Genomic DNA, 19,570 nt, shown 5'->3' on the forward strand with positions numbered 1-19,570 from the left:
TTTCAGTAGATAGGAGTAATCTGATATTTGAAATGGTCAGGAACCAAAAGCATTCATAACACTTTTCCAGCTGTAAAAAAAAAAAAAAAAAAGGACTTTCTCAAAGTTTCTTTATATAGACCCCAAAAAGCTTCCACTTTTTTTTTTTTTTTTTGGACATATTTGAAGGAGGGAGGGAGGGAGGAAAGGAGAAACGTTTTGAGGTTAAAATAAAAATATAAAATTAGCATGTAGACTCCAGATAATAAAGAGGACTGGAGATGCATTAATGGTGTAGAGCTGTGAGAGGGGTTATGGTTCCATCACAGGACTGGGTTGCCTTGAGGAGCACATCCCACCAGGCATTTCCTCCAGGGCTTTGCAGAGATTTTGTGTTTCTGGGCAGCTCCCCGATCCCAGCACTCCTGCCTGCTGGTGGGGACTCAGGGCTGCAGGTGAGAAGCTGCACATAACTAAGCAACTACAATTGAGCTGCAGTGATGGAGGAAGGACTGTCAAAGGTTGTCAAGCACTTCAGGCTCCACACCAAAAATAAGTGATGTCTGGAAGTATGGCTGCCTTTTCTGTCCACAGAAAGGAATCCCTTGTGATGTTTCTATCAATAGACATTGGGCAGAAGGGTGCAAATCTGTGCATCTCTTACCCTGCTTTAAATTTGGTTTGACTTGGATTAAATTATTTATGAATTGCTATTAAACTATGATAAGGGAAATTTTTCTGTCTAGTTTAACTAGCTGAATGAACTATGACCACTTGTGGCTTTTTTTTTTTTAACTGATTATAAAATCTGACAAACTTACTAAGAGGAAATTTAAAATGAAGTCCCTCTGATGATAGTTAAAGTGGTGTATTGTTAACAAAACCTCCTGCAGGATTCCTGTAGGCATTTCTCACTGGGTAATAAGCAACCCTGGTTCTCCTTTTGTGCAGCAGAACAAAAGCCCTGCTTTTATAGCTTTGTGCAGGGTTTTATGCTTGGTAATAACATGAATTTGTTTCCATTGATGAATTATGTCAGAAGAAAAATCCTGTTTTCTGGTATATCTTGCCTAAATACCTTGACTGGCTGACTGCCCTGCAGGCTGCCTTGGAGGGCAAAGGAGTCTGCAAATAGACTAATCACAATATTTTAGTGAATCTAAAATTATTTATTTTCTGGTTTTCTCCCCCTCTCAAAAGTTTCTTGCAAAGGCGGCGTATTTCTTGTGGCTCCATGTGGAGTTTATTCAGCCTTTTCATGCTTCAGCCAGGGAATTGCATATTTTTTATAGAAAGGAGAAAGAGCCATGGTGCTGAAGCAGAGGGAAATGACACAGGCTGGTGACTGAGATCCTCTCTTTATCTCTACCCTTCCTGATGCTTAACTAAATTGAACACCACGTGTCCCAGCTCAGGGCAGCGTTACCTGTCTGATTGGCACATAAACCCTGGTATGTGTGTCTGTACTTCCTTCTGAGACCAGCATGCCCTGCTCCTCTCCAGATCCTGGTGTTAGATGCAAAGAATTTCACTGTACAGGGGCAGTGCTCCTTGGCAGCTGTTGCACAAAGAACCTCAGTGCATCCCTTACCCTACACTGCTCTTCCAGAGCACTGCCCACTGCTGGGAACAGGTAAAAAGCAGGCAGAGATTCTCTCTGCACTGCATCTCCTCAGGGACCTCAGCCTAAACTTTCTGAAATGCCTCCCCCCTCATGGAAGCCCCACTGGAAGCCCTCAGGGGGATGGAGGCAGTGGTGGAGGTGAAGGTGTGGGAGATGCTCACACCTGTGCATGTGTCCAAGGGGGGACCCTGGCTCTTCCCTTCTCCAGCTCCCAGGGCTGGGCAGCCTCTGCTTGAGGAGAGGGAATGCCCTGGTTCAGAGCCCTGAGAGCCTTTGCCTGCCAATTCCCCCAGGCTGGCAGCTAAACAATGTGTTTCAAGAATGCACTGTACACTCCTTGAATTTCTGAGAGCCTTTACAATGTGAGTGCACTGAACTGTGCCTTGCACTTCTCACAGCATCTGTCCTCTATCCCATTAGATCCTGAATGCTGCTTCTGCATGATAACTTAATTGCTGGATGTCATCTTCAATGTCTACCCCTTGAGCTTGGAGACAGGAGTGAATGTTTTAAGTGAATGTTTTAAGATGAGTATGTTTGAAAATGCTTTAACTGAATATGGTACATGTGTGAGTGTAGCTGGATTGTGAAGGCACAGATTTTCCCATGGAGGGAAAGGCTGCTGGATGCTGCTCCCTTAGCTGTTGTCCAGTGGAGGTGATTGATCCAGTGAGAGATTTTTTTTTAATGGTTGGCAGGACAGGATCAGATCACACCAGCACATCTCTGGTAACACATTGTCATTGTGTTGTTGAATGTACCTGTAGCCTGTGATGACATCAGATATCCTCACAGCCCTGCAGGTACGAGGGCACAACAAATCCAGCAGCCATGGAAACATCCTGACCACAGCCAAGGCATCCCCTGGGGCTGCTCTTTAGGAAGGATCAAAGCATGAGTGATTTAATCATCCTTAATCTGTGACCTGTGTATGTTTTAGTGGAACAGCTTCAGGCTGAGCACAAAATTGATTCTGAAGGATCCAAGGATCCATAGGGATAACAGAAGACAGACTTGGCATGTGATTTCCCTTTCAGTGATACCAGGGCTGAAGTGATTGACACAAACTTACTGCTCTCCAGAAAGGTATCTTAATTAAATTTCCACTGAAAATTTTACAGAAAAAAAAAAAAGAGCATAGAATAGTTTGAATTTTGTTCTATCTTTGTCATCTCTCTTCTTCCTCTTTCCATGGGTTTTCTTATGACTATTCCTTTCTTTCTGTGATTTCTCCCAAATTCACTTTAGCCTATTACGTTTGTAAAGATTCACTCAAAGGGGTGATGCAGCTTTACTGGGAGGAAGGGAAGGTGCCAGGGTTGTTTGCAAGGCTGTTTTTGAACCAACCAGCCTCATGTTTCTGTAATGAAAAAAACCCCAACCAAACAAAAATAAAATCCAAAATGGAGTGGATTTAATTATGTTGCACATAGTAATTTGGCAGGGAAATGATTTTGAGGAAAAATCTACTCCCATAGTGCCAGTGAGCCAAAAAAAAGCAGGTAATGAAGAAAGAAGATTAAAAATGAGCATTGTTGGGAATATTCTTCAGCTCATGCATGACAAAAACCAAAGTGATGAAATATAGATATACAAGCAGGTGAAGGCAGTTCATAGCATCTTCAGGTATACATCAGGCAGCCTTTCTGTCATAAATTTTACAGCACCTTTTGCCACTCTGGATATTTAACTTGCAGATGAATTACTTTTGCTTGCATCAAATGCATCATATGTGGATAATATTTATGCAAATCACAAGCTGGTTAAATATTTGAAATAATGTCTTTGTACAGGTTTGATTTTCTGCCTTTGACTTGGTACCATTCTTCTGGGGGAGAGGGTATTGGATGCATTTTGATAAACAATGCTGAAATGACAGATTTAGGCTTTAAATGAAATTGTGTTCCATAAACTGTGAAACAAAGAGTCATAACTTACCCTTAGCTACATACATTTCAGGGAAAATTATCTTTCATGCTTTGATCTACACTGTATCATTTTACTGAGTGGCCTCATGTGCTGTATCAATCAAATCCACTGGAGATGGGTGAGAATCTCATTTAAAATCAGAATACAAATCATAGATTCATCTGCCTGGTGGAAAGGAAAATGTTCCATGAATCCCAGCTTCTCCAATTACAACAGAATTATTTTTGTAAAACTCCAGAGAAGAAAATCCTGCAGTCCTGGTTCTCATGTATTTATCTGTTTGCTTTGACTGTTTATGAGAGCCCTGGTCCAGGGCTGCCTAGGAGCCCTTGGCTCCTGCCCTGAACACCTCCCACCCCTGCTTGTCCTTCTCCTGAACGCCTGAGCCTGGCAAAAGCAGGATGGCAATGCTTGTTTCCAGCAGGGTGGGTATTTTAAACAGCCTCTGCCCCAGGCAGCCTCACCACCTCCCTGTGTGCCCAAGGTGTGTTGGAGAGTTCACACAGGGAACTTGTGTCAGATCCACGAGTTATTGTCACTCTCACCCTGAGCAGGGGCTGGATCCACTGGTAGGGCTGGGCAGGGGAGGGCGAGTGAAGGAGGGATGCTGCTCCTTCCCAAGCCCACTTGTTTGCTGGGAACACTGCAGGTGCTGCTGCCAGGGAGCTCACCCCGAGCTCTGCAGCTGTGCTCAAGGACTGTCCTCAAGGACTGCCTGGCAGGGGCAAGGTCTGTGGGCTCAGGAGGACTTTGAGTGACAGGTGCCCTGCAGGATAAACTGGACACTGGAAGAGTGTGATCCCCCACTGGCCTTGCCCCAGTCTGTGAAGGAACTGACTTAAGGAAAACATACAAGGCTGCCATTTGACATTTTTCATTTATTTATTTATTTAATATTTTTAGGAGAAGGTTTGGAGAGGTTTTCACATTCTCTCTTTATTTCCTGTCATTGATTTTGGACTTTCAGGAAGAAGGATGTTCTACCCCTTCTGTCCTATCATGTTTCCAAATGTCATTTTATTTTCTTCTTTAGGGTGTAGGGGAGGGCTGTGTGCTGCTAATTAGCAGTGGCTCTGATATTGCCATTAAGCATGTTTATTAGCAGTCTGAAACCCCCAAGAATGTGTCCTTTCCCCCCTGTGCCAGTGTGGGAGCACCAGCAGGGACACTGCCAGCTTTTAGCCTCACCTTTTTATCCTGGAAGCTCCTGAGGCAGGTGCAAGCTCCTTGCTGAGGATTGTGCAATGCTCAGAACAAGGAGACCCTGCGCTCTGGGGCCTCGTGGTATTTTGTATGATTTGTAATAAATCCCACAATTTTCACTCTTTATGGAGAAGATCCATCAGTCATGTCCTTAGTTACCACAGAAAAGCTGCAGCAGCCAAGGTGGGGCATATCCCAGTGGGAGCCTGCTGTGGGTACATGTGGATGCAGAAGTCCTTTCCTCCTGGTCCTGGCTGCTTGTGCAGGTATCACAAAATGTGCACACAGCCTTTAGCAGCTGTCTGCATTTTGGCATGAGAATGTGGATTTTCACAACTGAGACGGAAATCCCATTTAAAATATACTAGGAGGGGAACATCTGTGAAAAATCACAAGAACAACTTAAACATCTGCCCCTCTAGAGGGAAATTGCCCATTTTCTCATTTTATTTCAGATAAATCTGTGAGTGCTGCACTGTTTACATATGCAAATACAGATTTGAAATGGAAGAAGTGACTGATTAATTTAGCTCAAACTCTTAACATGTGCATTGTTTTTAATGTTAATTGAACATTTTGTTCACAGGGTTACTGATTTTTGCCACAGCTTAGCCTGTACCTTTATGTAGTTTTGTATTTTATCTAAACCTGTATCCTGTTCTGCCTCTAATGTTCAATAAGTTATTCTTAATTCTGGTGAAAGGCATGTTTTCTCTGTTTATTGTGATACTGTGAGACAAGGGAGAGGAAAGGGAAGAAAAGAGATGGTAAGGAGGAATTCCCAGTCTTGGCACCTGATTGCTGGGCTTTTTTTCAGTGGTTATTTATTAAATACTGTGACTGTTGAAATAATTCTTTGTAATCTGTGAGGATGCCTTCTAGCTCTCTCTTGTGCTTAGCTGGGAAAACCTGGACAGCTCTCTCATCATCTGATGAATTCCAGCCTTGGCTGCATACAGAGGCATAGGAATTCTGTAACATTTTAAAAGCCATTACCCTCAAGTTTTAAGGGGAATCAACACTAAAGCTTTCAACCTTGGACCTTTTCCATTAGTTATAAGTGAACTTGTAACTGGTGCTTGATTTGTCTCTTCAGCTGTGTAATGACTATTTTGCACAAACAAAAAGAGGGCTCAGATTTTCATTTAACCTTTCTTTTTTCATTTATTAGCAGTCTATAACTAAAATCCTTTCCTGTGTATCCCAAGGTGATTTGAAAGTGGGTCACCACAGAGCAAATGTGTGATGAACTGATGGAAATACTGTGTTGCTGTAGTTCTCTCCTGTGTTTTTAGCAACAATACATTTACAGGGTTTGGTTGTTTGCTCAGTCTGGGAGGAGACAGAGATTGCTGTGAATAGATGACAGGGTGTCACACTTGGTTTTGTATGTGAAGTACAGTGTATTGTTAAAATTATGTCTTTAACCTTTGTCTGTCTTTGCTTGTAACCTGGAAGTTTCAATTATCTTACAAACACTGCTCTTTGTTCAGCTTATTCTGCAGCCAGAATTGTCTTTTTCTTGCAAACAAAACAATTCTTTCCACTTCCCAGTATCAGGCTTTGTTAATTAGAGAAGAGACATTGCTGAAGGTCAAAGCCTGTGACTCTCTGTTTCACTCAAGCTGGGTGTTACCCAAAGGCTCCACCAGCTTCAGCTGTCACCAAAATGCTTTGGCAGAGGAGGCAGTGCTCTCACTTTGTGTGCATGGGAGAAAAAAGGTATATCACATTTCCCTGAGACACTGTGTGACTACTGACTGTGCTTGGAAACCCTCATTTTAAGTGATGAATTTTTGGATTTTAAAGGTTGTGGGGATATTTGTTGTTGTTATTTTAAAACGGAGTGATTTTTTAACTTACTGTTTTGTCTGTTCTGTAGTAAGACCAGCCATTAGTGGTGATCAAATATATACATGCAGTTTGTGTGATACTCTATGTGGAGTGTTTCCATGGAAGTTAAACCTCTGCCACTAAACTTGGGTTTGAGGGAAAGGATACATTTGCACCATAATAGGATGTAGAAGTGGAAAGCAGAAGTATAAAGTGTGTGCAGACCTTGGAGATGGGAGCCTGTGATATGTTAGAAGTTCTCTGGAAGTGGGAGAAGCTTTGTCTTCACTCCCAGTGCCCATCTAACAGGAAGGAGCTGCAGCCAGGGTGTGAACAGGATGGATGAGAGCTTGAGCTGTGCTGATTCACACAAGCTGAACCAAAGGCAGCTCTGTCTCTAGCTGGCATCAATGTGTGTTGGTCTTTTTTTGTCTCATTAAGGTAAACCTGTTGTATTCTCAAACACCTCCATAGAATCCCATTGATAATTTTAACATTATAATTAGGAGTGTTTCTTGTAATTGCATATTGTAATCTTATATATTTATTAGCTCTTTGTTCTATTTGGCTAAGTCTGTGCCATCCATCCACCCAGAAAAAAATACAAAAAGTGCACCTCTTAAGAAATCTTCAGGAACCAATCTTGTTATGGATTAACCCCAGTTAATCTGACAAATACTGACAAATACTGTGCAGTCACTCACTCCTCTTGTCCTTCCTGTCACCCCACTATGGATGAGAATTGCTTGTGGAAGAAGTAAAACTCATTGGTGGAGATAAGAACAGTTTAATAATTGAAACAGACCGTAAGAACAATTTAATAGCTCTGGAAGGAGTGCTCCAGTGGTGGTGTGTGCACCTGGGCCCACCTTTGCAAGCTGACAGGATCAGAAGAGGGGGATTGCTGGCCTGAGGTGTCAGACCAGGTCATCTGTTCCCAGGAAACTTCTCTTATTGCCGATGTGAGAAGCCATCCAGTGCTGTTTGCTTGTGAGACAGTAGGGTAACACAAATCTGTTTCTGCAGAAAGCAGAGTGCCCTTTATCCCGTGGGTTGGTCCACAGGCCCCCAGCTGGTATCTGAACAGAAAATCACCACCTGGGCACGAACCCTTGGGGGAGTGCTGGGCTTTACTCCAGTGTCAGGTGGAGACTCCAGCAGCTTTCTCTCCATGTGCATGCCATGGCTTTCCAGCTGCATTGCTCTAAACAGCTCTTAGTGTAAAATGCAGAGGTAACATTCAGCATATTTGAGAACATCTATTGTTAACACAGCAACAACTTTGGTTAAAAAATTATTTGCCATAGGACTATATATCCTTTTGAAAGTGAAGCTTGAAGTAGGTGGAAAGCTTGCTTTCTGTTAATTAATTGCCTGTGCTGAAGTCAGTAAATCATTTCCATGTTTTTAAATTTCTTTTTCCCCCTCCTCAACTTTGTAATTGAAAACTTTCCCAGACATCCTTGCTTGGTAGGATTTTCTCTTGGAGAGAAGTTTTTATTGCAAGTTTCTCTTGCAAATGCATTTTTGCTATGATCTCTAAATCATTTGGCATATTTCTATCCTACTGTCAAAATGCAAAAGCTTAATATAGATCTATCAATCTTACTTGTCTACAGTCATATAAATATCTCTATATATCTATATATCTCTATATCTATGTATGCCAACTCATTTCTAGCAGCATAGTTTTCATCTTGAAAATTGCTCCTGTATTTCTGCATCTACCATTGCATTTCTTTTGAAAATGTGGCAGCTAATTAACCTGCTTACTACACCTAAAAAAGCACTTAAAGCTTGTCAGGGTAAGGTGTGGACTTTATAAATATTAAATATATCTACATAGAGAATGAAGCAAACATTTGAAAATGGTATTCTCTAGAGAACAGGCAAAACTTTGCATCTTCCTTATGTGAATGTGGAACAAGTTCATAAGGAGTCTGTCACTGGCAAAACTTGTAATTAAGTTTTTTAGGCACTGTCAGAGTACCTCTACTTCTGCCATTCTGGCTTTATTGAAGAAGTGTCAATGTCAGCTTCATATCCACTCTTCTATTATGTTTATGAAACTGTGGGCTAATACACAAAATTCCTATTTGTAGCTTTATTGGTTGTTTTTCAAGATGTCTTTTGATCCTGCCAGTAGGTAGTCATAAAAAGTGTACTTTCCTTTATGCCAGTGAGAATTCCTGCAGCTTTAGTTTTAATAAAATGTATAAACTACAACAATGTCAACAATATTGGTAGGTTTAGTATCCCAGCACGCATTTGAAGTAAACATGCTAGGTATGGAAGGCATAAACTTCTTGTATGTGTATTTGTATTTAAAATGTCCTTGGAAGACAACCTTTGAGGAAAAAGTTGTTTGTGCAGTGATTGAGAAGCAGCCTGACTTTATCACACTGACTCTTGATGAAATTGCTTTTTTGCACAACACAGTGAACAAAAACCTAATTTAATTTGTTTTATGATGCATAGAGATGAGCTGGAATTATTTGTTTATTTGCTTTCCTGGTTCTTGACCACAGATGTATTTGGAGCAGTTAAATCTTCCTTAGTTTTGCTGGACTTGTCCTTTGAACATGGGAAAGCTTTTCAATGTCATATTTCTCTGTTTTTTACTTCAGAGCTGTGTGTCTGTTTTCATTTTATGCAGAAGTCTTTTTTCCTGTTTGGTTTTCATTTTTTTGGTGGAAGCAGTGCTGCTGAAAAAAAAAGTGAAATAGAATTATAATGTTGTGTCAGAAGCTTCCTCCTTATTTCACTGTTTGCACAGAAATAGAGAACATTTATGTATGGTTATTATGTATGGTATTATATATGTCCTAAATTGGCCATTTGCATTTTCTTAGACAGATGTGATATTTAGCATTTTTCAGGTTAAAAATATTCTTTTTTAAGTGTTCGTGGTTTCCCATGTCTGATCATCATAAGGAAATAAAATGCCTTAAATCAGTTTCCCAATTCCCAAGTCACAATTTTGTTTTATTTTTTGTCATATTTTCAGATGTAATAGGACAAATTTGTCCAAACCTAGAGCATTTCTGGGTGCAGATGCTTTAATGCTTCAGCCATTACCTACATCACCATTACTCAAACTTTAAAAATGTTATTCCACAGCTATTCATTAATCTGGCACCAAGCTGGAGATGTTATAATTAAGGTGGTGGCAGGATTTCCATTACTGGCTATTTTCTTCAGCAGAAGGAACAGTTAGTGCTTGCCAGCAAAGGAAATAAATTCTGCTCCAGGCTGCCTGGTGCAGCCATCAATTCCGAGTCCTGTCCCGCTGACCTCCAGCCACGCTCCTGAGCTCATTCCTGACAGGCTCACACAGGCAGGGAAGGCTGATTCATTGTCCTGTGTGCCCTAAGGGGTGTAGGGATTTGGGGATGGAACACAGGGACTGATCCATTCCCTGCACCCTGCCCAGCCCCTCTTTGTGTCTGTGGCCCTCAGCCCTGTTCTGGAGAGGTCTGCTGAGGTGTAGGGGGGCTGAATGCTGCGTGCAGGTGATGCCTTGAGAGGCTGACCTGGCACACAGACTGGGCAGAGCTAAGAGAATGAAGTAGGGGATTTATTGCAAGGCCTCAATGGATACACCTTGAGCTGTACAAGAATCTGGCCAGGGCGATATCCAAGATGGCCCCAAAATGGTCACAAAATGGACAACTCGTCACGGGGTCTCTCACTTTCATAAGTTCTGTTCCACTTGCACGTTGGAGTTAATTGTCCAATTACAGCTTCACGTTATGCAGTTCCATCCTCCTTGTTGCTCTCTTTACTTCTCTGTTGTTTTTACCTTTTGGGCCTGAAACTTGTAATGTTTGTCCTTGGTCTCAAGCTGGAGAGGGATTGTTTTACCTACCTACCCTGTGAAGAGTTTACTGACAGCTAATGTGAAGCACAGAGCTACAGCAAGGCAGCACAGAATCCAAAAATATGAAAACTAAAACCCAAGGCATCACAGGACAAGTAATTTTTAAATAGGTGTTTTTTCAGTTGGTTGGAATTCAGCCCTTCAATGAAATACACTTGTAGTATTCAAATGAAGTGAGTTGTGTTCAAATTTTGTAGGAAATGGAGCTAACCCTTGTACGACAAGCATGGCACCCACCATCAACATTGCAAGATATAAATTAACTTAACAAATCACCTTGATTGGTATTATTTGCTTGTACTGAATTATGCAGACAAGGGAGTATAGGGAATTGGTGAATTGGACTTTTTGTTCACTACATAAATCAATAAATCAAGACATGAAAATTTGGTGTTTGAAGCATCTTTCTCTTGCCTCTTCTTAATTTTGTATTTTCCCTTGCTGGGTGTCTCTGTTCTTTGCAAATCCCATGGGTTGTAGAGCACACCTTATTCCTGGTCTAGGAGATAAACATCAGACAGAAGACAATTGTGTTTGGCATGATGTGAATATTCATAGGAGGATCACACAGTGGTCACAGCTGTGTGTCAACAGGATCCTGCCTTTGTGTGCCATGAGCTTCCACAAGATCTGACCCACCCATGGTGTGTTCACACACCACTGGAAAACAGAGCTTGGGGTATAGATTATAGCATTTATTCACGTTCTAAAAAAGGTTTATAATGTAAAATTTGTATGGAAGTTGATAGGTTTCTTCTCTAACTTTCATTGATTACTTCAGCTGGCCAGAACAAGGGGATGAGTTTTATCTCTATTTTGTGTTCCTTTGCCCAAACCTTCCCTGCTCTGTATCAACCCATGCAGTGTGACTGTTAACAGCACTTGTGGTAGCCTTGGTTTGAGTAACAACCTTACACTGACAGTATCTGGTGGAGTTCTCATTCCCTAAGGCCTGATCTCTCTCCTGGAACTCTGGTTTCCAACATTGGTACAAGTATAATGCAGTTCTCTAGGCCACATCCCAACTCTACCTGTAATTATTTTGTGATGTCTTTTTTCCTACCCTTTGCTTTTAGCCCTGGCATTTACAGTTATTTTCCCATTTTCTTCTTTTTTTTTTTTTTTTTTTTTTTTTTTTTTTCTTCATATGGGCACTTACCCCCTTTTTTCTATTACTATCCAGTCTTCTGAATCTTTTTGACTACTTAAGACTCCTACAGTCCCTTTGGTATCATCTTTCACATTTATAAATTTGCTTGTCAGCCTTACTGTCTCTGTCTGCCTTACTGGATGTTTTACCTTTCAGTGTAATTTTCCTCCTTTATGCTGTTTTTAATGATTTAAGAAAAATTTAAAAAGAAATTTTAAGTCTGCCCATTTAATAAAGTGGACTATAATTATTTTCTTATTTTTTTAGAGTAATCTATGACAGGCATGACAGCACATGTTCAGTGTATCCTAGGGGATGATGACCTAAATTTCTGTAGTCCTCCTTTCAAAGATTCTTTTGATCAATGCAGAATAATTTTACCATCATATTTCAATGTTCTGGAACTTCAGGAATGGAAGGAAGAGAGGAAATAAAACCCTGTTTTGCTCTGAGCCCTTAATTTGATTTGCACTGTAGCAAGGAGTGGAGGGCTTGCTTTAATTATTCAAGAGGATCTCTTGTGCCACTGCTGTTTTTTTTTCCAAGATTTTTGTATATTCTTAATTGCTTTGGCAATCCCTGCCTTTTCCCTCAAATCTTGATTTTATGTTGCAGATCTGTTCCTTCCCATGGCTTCTGCCCCTGTAAGTGTCATTTTGGAAGCCTGGTTTCCCAGGTGGGGCATCACATCACCTCCAGGATGAGCCCTTGTTTGCTCTGCTCCCCTCTGGCAGCTCCATGGGTTCTGTGTGTTCTGCAGAGCTGTTCTGCATTTCCACCTCCCCAGGAGCTTTTCTCACTTCATCTTCTCTTGGGGATTGTGGGGAGAAGATCGATCTGTACAGCTGTTCCACAGAACTTAGAGGAGAACTCTCTGCTTCAGGCTCTGGAAACCCTCTCTGAACACATCACTCTCCTGATGAGAACGTGGGCAATTTGGAGGTGCTTTGTAACCATTTCCAAAGGCTGATGCTTTTCAGTCAAGTTGCTGTCCTGCAATCCAGTACAGAAGTTGTCATTTTCAATTTTTAATGAGTCCTTTGGTGTACAGATGGTTTGGGAACACATTGCCAGTTGTACCAGCTCCTGAAGACTGATGGGTGGTATTTACAGTCTTGCAGTCAACACTTGTGTGTGGTAATTGGATTTTTCTTAATTAGGGAAAGTGGGTGGACAGTTCATCACTTAGCGAGGTCCTTTCCCATTAAAAGGATCAATAACATTCTTCACAGAGCCTCCAGACCAAATATACACAGAAAAGACACACGAACTGGAATGGATGAGTAAGGTAATTGTTTATCTGAGTAGTCTGCAGAAGGTGAATGTTGTTGGTTTCAGCTGGGTGCAAGCCACAAATACCTTTTTTTTTTAATGCTAAACAAATTTTCTTATGGAGAAATTCACTTCTGTCCGTGGACCAAGCCCGTGACCCCAATCACTGAAATCCTATTAATAACATTTTGTTGTTATTTTAAAATTATATTAGAGGGCATTATTGTTGTACTGCCTCTGCTGCACCACCATCAGTTTTACCTGGTAGGACACGGTGTGGTACAGGGACTGCAGGCTGGGTGTTCTTGTGCTGTTCTTCAGAGGCTGGAAGCCAAAGGATGCTCAAAGCTTTGGGGCTGCTCCACCCTGAGATTCAGTTAAATGTGAATTCCTAGAGCTGGGATGGGCTTTGCTTTTTCTTTAAAGCCCAGAAAATACCCACCTTTGTCTGTAAGAGTGTTGTACCTAGGTTTGGCTTTTCCCAAATATTATTTTGATTTTTTTATCTTGCCTTAGTAACTGAAATGATTGAGTCATAGCTTTTTTTAAAGAAGAATAGTGTAAGGGAGGGCTACTTAAACACAATTAAAATAGCCACCCCATTGTTATTATTAACAGCTTACCATGTAGTGACTTTCAGGCTGGAAGATGAGAAAACAGCTCACAAACAATGCGCAGTGAAGATTTTCATGCTGCTGAAATAGAACTGCCTCCATTAGGAGAAACAAAAGTGCATCAGGCAGTCTGGGGTTCCCTTGTATTTAAGAAAATACAGATGAAAAGCAGTTTAATCTGCTGAGAGTCTTAAAGAGAAGTCTCGAACTGTGGGGGCTGGGGTAACTGGAAGTGGACACCTGGGTGACCGTTTCCTTGTGCATTCTGTGCATTTGAGCATATGCAGGAAAGGATTCACCCTGGGTTTGAAAAGGCTGTGGCGTAAAAATGAAAAACTTGCATGTAGTCCCCTATTACTCCCTGTTCCTATTTTCTTCAATCCCAGAGCAGAGAAACATTGTGGAAGAGGAACTTTGGATAATATAGGATAGCAGCCAAGAGCTTTGAGAGTAAATGACCTTAATTTTTGTAGGCGAACCTGGAGAGATGGATCTTGATGAATAGTTTTAATGATTGGTACCAAGAGGTGACTGGCAGAGCAGGGTCTGTGTGGAAATGATGGAGATCTCAGGGAATATGAGCTGTTGAGGATGGAAATCACTTGGAAATTCATCTGATTTTAATTAGAGAAGCCTAGAGGGATTAAAATCCTAAATAAACCTATTGGAAGCTGTGGAGTTCTCTAACCAAAGAGTTTTTATTTGCCCTTGACAGCTGACTTTTTACTTGGATCACAGTTGTTTTGGAGGTTTTACTGTGTCTGTGCAGGGTAAAGCATCTTCTTTATCGGAAAGAAAGTGTGTAGGGAGAAAAGGTTTCTTGCCTTGTTTCATTAGCTTCCTGCATGCCACACCATGCAATGGGAAGTTTCAGAATTTTCATGACCTTGTTCCTCTGGAAGGTGAGAACTCTGTTCTGTCATAGTCCATTGAGCTGTTTTTTCAGGCAGGCATAGAAAAGCAATGTATTCTGAAATTCTGTATTGCTTTGTCTCTCTTGTCTTCAGAGCAGCTTTTTGAAGCAAGTATAGACCTGGGCACCTGTTACTTAGGCTGGGAAATTGTTTGTTAATCTATTATGCTACAGTTATTTTTAAACCTATGGCAACTTGTGGATCTTACATAAAGACTGAGTTTTGTAAGAAATAAATTAGTGAAAAATATTTTCAAGCCAAGAGGGGCTTTGCACCCACCAGTTGATTTGTCTCTTGGGAGCTGTTGCTCACATGGCTGAAGTTGGCTCCTCAGTGGAGCTGCTTCTCTGCTATGCAGGTGGTAAAATATTCAGTATTTTTCCAACAGATGTGTGCAGAGAAGTTCATTAATTGGCCAGTTCTTCATCTGTTCTTGCCAGCACTCTCTGGTGAACAAACATAGATTTTGGCAGATGGATATAATAATGTCATCATTTGGAAATAACTTATGTACTGCTTGATCTTGCTGCAGCAAGTCTATTCCTGCAGAAGCACGGTGGCTGTGGTGGGCTCTCAGCCTGCAGGATGGGTTTTGGGCTCCTTTCACCACACGTGTGGAGCAGCTGGGTCCTGCTGCAGAGCCCCCCTGACAGCAGCTGTGGCAGGAGCCCCAGCCTGCTCCTGGAGGGAGCCTGTGCTGCAGGAGGGGAGGAGTGAGCTGAAGGCCAGGTTGCAGCAGCCTTGGCTTGTGCCAGAATCCACAGCACCCACAACTGTGGCAGGGACAGTTCTGTGGCCTGACCAAGCAGCTCATGCTCCACAGGTCACCCCAGTGAGTGAAATCACTGGGGCAAACAGCACCCACCTCAGCCTGCTCTGTAAGACCTGCAGGAAGAGCTGTTGCCCTTTGATGATTTCAAAAAAATTCAGAGTGGGACCTTAAATTACTTTCTTCAATAAAAAGAGAATCCTCTAAACCTTCACTCTTGTTTGTGAGTTGTTGGAAGTAAAATCCTGGGTAAATTAGGGATCTGAGATGTTTTTAAGGAATACTAGTCTGTGAAATGTAGAATTTTACAGCTGAGCTCAGGAGTGGGGTACACAGAAAAGTGGAAGAACAGGTAGGGGGTGTTATCATGTTTAGGCTTCAGTTGGTAACAAAAAACTTAAGATGCTGGAGTTAAAATAGATTCCAGAAGTGGTTAAAGGCATGATCCTAAGCAGGAAAATCAAGAAATACTTGTGGAGACTCATTAAAGGGATGGTGCACTGATCACAGAGGATTTCAATTACTTCAAGTTTGACTGGAATAATAATTGCTTAATGCTTGAGAAATGATACATGTGTTAGTGTAAGGTTTTTTCACTTGCTTATACACATTATAAGAGAAAACAATCTCAGAGGATATTTTGGACATAATCCCAGGAATTGAAGCAGGACCTGTATGATAAATAAGATGCTGGTGAGCTTTTATAAGGTTGAGTGATTATACTGCTATTGGATTTGAAATATTCATGATGATACCATATGTACAAAGAGTAATGGCACACAAATATTAAACTTTGAAAAGTCAGTATTCGAAGAAGTATGTAATGAATTGGAGAAAATTGATGGGGAAGCAACTATTGTCCCCAAAAATGCGTTGTGAGAGAATGGAGGAAATATTTTAGGAACAGATAAGAAAGATGCAATCTATATTCTTTCCAATAAAATGTAAATGTCAAACATGTCATCAGTCATCTCAAGGCAACATTTTAGCAATGAAATAGGAGACTGCAGAGAGATTAGAAAGAAGCATCAGCCTTGGTAAATTATATAAAAAAGAAAATAATGTAGGAGCAAAAATAATATATGGCGGATACAATGTGAGACTTGCAATACCACAGAAAATAGCAAGGCAATTATGTTTGGAAAATGAAACCTTCTTCTGCCTAAAAATAATAATGGGAATTAGAGAGATTAGAACTAAGTGAAGTTCAGTTCAAAAAACCCCATCTGTTCCTGCCACTTCATGGTTTCCTAATCTTTTATATCTCCAGACATCAGTCCTTGCTCTTCAGAGTGATAGTCTGCACGGCTTTGTTCACTTGCATTTCTGACTAGAATGATTCCTATTGAAGATCCAGTTTGACTTTTGCATCTATTATTCCTGTAAATTACCAGCCATTTCCTGGTATTCCCCTATTCCTTTTGAGAACACACTGCCTTTTCAATTTATTGGTTTTATTCAGAATTTATCAGTGTTTTAAGATGTCAGATTGGACTGAGCTACATGTTCAGGGTTAAATAGAAACAATCTTTTTCTCCCCATGCTAACCAGGAATATGCAGACACTGGGTTTGAAAGTGTGGCCTTATAAAATGGGTCTGACTTGCTTAACTACCTCAGTGACCCTTATGCCCCTCCCTTGTAGGAATCAGGGTCAGACTTGGAGGTTCCTCAGAGCTGGTGTCCTTGCTCTGATAATCCTGATTACCTTGTGGACCAGCCAGGTTTGGGGTTAGCCCCAAGCCAGCTCCTGGCTGCCAGCCCAGCTGTGCAAGCAGGTGTGTGCTTTACAGAGCAGTGACTGCAAGCACTGCACCTCGTGGAGCTTCCCTCCATTTGTGCCTTCTCCTGGCTCTTCACTATTTTGACCATATTTTAGTTAACAGGTGCTTTGCTTTTTTTCCCCTCCCCTCTTTTCTCATTGAAGAAAAACTTCTGTGCTCTTACTGTTTACAGAGTTGGATTCCCCTGCTCAGCTGACCTTAAAGCATTCATTGTTCTGTGGTGATTTAGTGTGCTCACTTACATGCCTGGTGACAGCATAAATGCCATGCTTGTGATCCCATTTGTCTTCAAGTGCTGAAAGGTGCTCTGGATCCATCAGAGCTGCTCCTTGTGAGTCAACTCCAGGATAGCCACAATCATGAAAATGTCTGGTGCCGGGTCCAAATTTTCAGCTGGTGTAATAAGCCTTCCAGTGAAGGCAGTGGAATTGCAACAATTTGCAGCACACAATGAGATCTGTCTCGTTGTGTCACTTGTTTTTGAGAAAAGTGTCCCAGCTGTGCTGTGCAATTCCTGTAGTGGTACTTTTATTCACGATCTATGTCCTTTGCTAGGAGCACTGTGATGTGAGGATCTGGTGGTTCTTGTAATTCAGGAGACAAGACTGAATGAGATGGAAAGAGAATGACCTTATTTTTTTTTTTTTTCCCCAAAAAGCTGTTTTCTATGTTCATTTCACATCTCCGAAGTATTTAACTGTGGACTGAATGATGTGAAGCAAATCAAATACATTTGACTTTTCTCGGCTGGGACTGCTTAGAATTTCTCACAGATATCCTGAAATATTTTCTCAACCAAATCAGTCACCAAGCTGTTCAGTTCAAGACTCTTCTGAAGTGTCCTCCTTTTGTGATGAGGATCTCTAAAACCAGATGCAGTTTTCACAGGAGAGCAGTTTCACTGCTGGTTCAAGGGAAATGATACTACAGCCTTGTACTTATTCTGTGGGTTTTTGATGCATACAGTACAGATTTAACCTGAGTAATTCAAAGATATATACCAGTGTTTTTATGTTTTAAATGTCTATCTTGTATAGATTTTGATCTTTGTGTTCTGGAAAAATTTACTTCGTATCACTGAAAATATTTTGACTGCATCACCAAGAAATAAAAGTTGAAATCATCTATGGAGAGGAATAGAGACCAAAATTTATGGATAAACATCCCAAAGCTGCTTCCAAAAGACTATGGATAGGCAATAATACACTAGGCTGTTCTGTCCTTAATGTGTACACAAACATGGTCAGCAAAAGAATCTTCTTTAATTGTAGTTTTTAGTTGAAATTAAATCTCTCCGTAATAAACAATGAGGATTGTTCTTCAACCTATTTATACCTCTAGTAATGAAATCCAAGAATTTGCTGCTTGTAGGAGTGTTGGGAGGATAGGAAGATTTGATTGTCTTTCTTGAGACCATATTATGTTAATTTTTCTGCCTTGACTATGGAAGCACAAAAAGCAATAACTCACTTATACGAAGACAAAATTCTCAGGGTTGTTGTCATGGAAACAAAGTGGAAGCAGCTCCTTTTCCTTGAATAAATTCAATAGCCAGGCTCACAAAGATTGAGCACAGAACTTGTGTGCAGGCTCTCCCTGACCAGGCAGCCAGGTGAGCCCAAACCTGCTGGGCCTCCCCTGCTCAGCCTTTCCCAGGAGAGCCAAACAAGTGGCCTTGGGCTGATGTAGATGTGACAAGGACAATATTAATTTATTTGGACAGGAACATTACAAGACAGGTTGCTTTTATGCTGTATTTTATGTTGGCTGGACTCAAAGTTCAAGTTCATTAACCCTGTTAGTCTTTGGCTCCTGAATCAGAGAGGCTTCAAGAGCTGTTCTGTTCACTGGCACAAATCTTGTTTGTGCTCACAAAGCTGGGTAATTATATTTGAGGAAGTCAACCAGAAGCTCAAGAGTATTGGTTTCTCTGCCCTAAAAAGTGCCTCAGCAAATGATCTTGTTTTTTCTGTAGAGAAAAGCCAGCAGCTTTCTAACATTTGTGCACACTTTTGCACTTGAAATACAGTACCTTGCTGCTAAAAATTTATCATAATACAGCTTTGTTCTCCATTTAAGTGCTTGTTTTATGGGTTTGGCTCTGTCAAGGAGGAAGAGTTTGCTACCACATTTCAATCCTGATAGCTGCAGGACAGCAGGGAGTAGAAAGAAGAGAATTTGGAGTGAGATGGTAGGAAAAGAAACGATTCTATGTTAGTGAAATCTTGGTAATTGCTATGCCCCTGTTGGGCCTGACCCAAAGTATATTTGATGCCAATGAAAAAAGCTCTTGCTGAAGTGTTAATGGCCTTTAGGATGATGATTTCATATGTTACCATGCAGCAGTTGGGTTCCTCAGGAGTGTAGTCAGTCTGCTCTAATATAAGTATCTGAGTATCCTGAAATAAACTATGGAATATGTGACCCTCCTTCAAACATCCTTAATGCATGGAGACAGAAAGTTTGGGGAGAACTGAGGTGGCTCAGCTGGAAGTATTGTGTGGCATTGTGCAACCTGAAAGTATATTTTGTTCTTTCCAAGTAAAATGTCTGCTCTTGTGTTGCCTTAGTGTCCCTCATTACTCCTTTCACATTAAATGTGAGAAGGGCAGGAATTACC

This window comes from Vidua chalybeata, chromosome 16 (assembly GCF_026979565.1).
Source record: "Vidua chalybeata isolate OUT-0048 chromosome 16, bVidCha1 merged haplotype, whole genome shotgun sequence".
Classification (NCBI taxonomy): domain Eukaryota; kingdom Metazoa; phylum Chordata; class Aves; order Passeriformes; family Viduidae; genus Vidua; species Vidua chalybeata.